A 2,187-nucleotide genomic window follows, 5' to 3' on the forward strand; every position below is an offset into this window, starting at 1 on the left:
CTTAGGTCATACATATACCTCAGCAACCCCTCAGTTATCTCAGTAAGTAAGCTCAATAAATTCATTGGTTCCCCAGTAAAACTTTAATTAAACATTGGCTTGACACTAGAACCTTAAAAGGGAATAAACATTGCTTAGCATCCCCAGGAAAAGAAGTCTCACAATAGATGGAAAATTTATTTGTTAAAGCTATTATGTCTCATAGTTATTTTTTTTTTTAAAAAGAAAATGAGAATGTAAAAGATGTTAAAAGAATATGGGAATGGAGATATTTTCCAAAATAGAAAAAAATGAGAAAGCCTAAGCAAGTGATGAATGTCTGCTTAGGTTTGTCATGATATATAAAGGATGACTCAAAAATCCTATAGACTTACCCCAAGAGGCCTGAGGATAGTAGTCACATAATTTTTTTTTAAAAAGAAAATGAGAATGTAAAAGATGTTAAAAGAATATGGGAATGGAGATATTTTCCAAAATAGAAAAAAATGAGAAAGCCTAAGCAAGTGATGAATGTCTGCTTAGGTTTGTCATGATATATAAAGGATGAGACAAAAATATACATAATCTTAAAATGTCTATGGTCATAATTTAGTCAGCTAGTTTTAGGAACAAAATTTATATCTAATCAAAGTTTATCTGAGAATATTTGTTTGTTTTTTTTTTTTACCCAAGCCTTATCTACATAGCACATGGTAATTAAAAGTACCAGACTGGTGGAACTAACCTTAATGGATATTTAACAGCCGTAGTTTGAGGTTTAAATTAATGTGGTCAGAGGGACTTAAAGGATGGTTTTTGTCCTCCAAGGTTGACTAAGTTCCAGGGAACTATAGAACACCTCTCAAAATGTCCTGTAACTGTGGTGAGTCACCTGTCCTTTTACTCAGGGAGGGCATGGAGATGCCAGGAAATGGACTTGAATCAGTGTCCAGTCTACAAAAGGAGGGTGAACTCAGAGGAAACATCTCGTTCATGCTTCCAAGTGAAGCCAGACATGGTCAAGCAGGACCTTTGACTTATCTTCACATAGATGAAACCTGTCAAAGAAAGGAGCCAGGATTTCCTCCCAAGCCCATGATTCCTGAGGAACAGATCCTCAAATGACCTTAAGTGTAACTATAAGGTGATTTATTTGGGCCAACCATATGGTCTTAAACACCCAGAAGGAAAGTATAACCAAAGAGTAAAGTCATGAGTATATTTCTTTAAGAGTTCAAGGAATTACACTTCCCAGACATTAGGCTTAAATCCACAATGTGGGTGCTGGGAATTGAACCCAGGTCCTCTGTAAGAGCAGTCAGTTCTCTTAACCACTGAGCATTTCTCCAGCTCCCTATAAAAAAGTTATTTAGACAATTATTTCTCATTGATGATTTTCTTCCTAATCAGAAAGTGCTGCTCAGATTCCAAACTTCAAATCTTGGTCTCCAATACGGTAGTGCTCACCTATAGCTAAGGGAGACAACCAGTTGTTGTTCTGAAATAATGAATATATTTGTTTTTCCCCCTATCAAATTGACACTGTTTCTAACCAGTCCAACAGCTATCAAAATACCTGAAATCAAATCCTGAATCCATCCCTCTAGAACCCAGCCTTGGAAGATGAAAGCTGAGGAGGAGCCCAATAGAGGGATGCTTTTGGAAGCCTTTGTCAAGAAATTCTAATATACTTTCATACAAACATTTGAAAATTGCCCTGTTCTGACTTTTTTCTAGTTCCCTGTCTAGAACCTGTAATGCTAACTACTCCTACCTTTACTTCTCCTTCACATCTCATATTCACATTTCAAAGACTTTCTTTTCCTCCATGACATAAGAGTTATGCAATTTGGGAGTCTGACCCACCGAAGGGGTACTTCAATTGCCTCACCCTACCTCCCTGTTCAGCATGGAAGAAGTCAGAGCAGCCTGTGTCCTGATTCCCTGTTGGCAATTTGGGAAACCTCTTCAGAGCAGGGTTTAATAAGAATAGGAAGTAGGAATTGGCTAGACAGTTAGGATAAAAAGACCCCAAAGAAAAGTAGCCAGTTTCTTGGCTAAAACTCAGTATCCTTGGGCCTCTTATTAACCTATGCCATTCCAAAGGCCAAAAAGTCAAAAATATTTGGGAGCTTTTATCTAAACCTTAAAAAATTTTAGGGAACCATATTATTCCTACAATCTACTGACAAATTATACATAACAGAT

This window comes from Nannospalax galili, unplaced genomic scaffold (assembly GCF_000622305.1).
Source record: "Nannospalax galili isolate Female #2095 unplaced genomic scaffold, S.galili_v1.0 scaffold929, whole genome shotgun sequence".
NCBI classification, from domain to species: Eukaryota; Metazoa; Chordata; class Mammalia; order Rodentia; family Spalacidae; genus Nannospalax; species Nannospalax galili.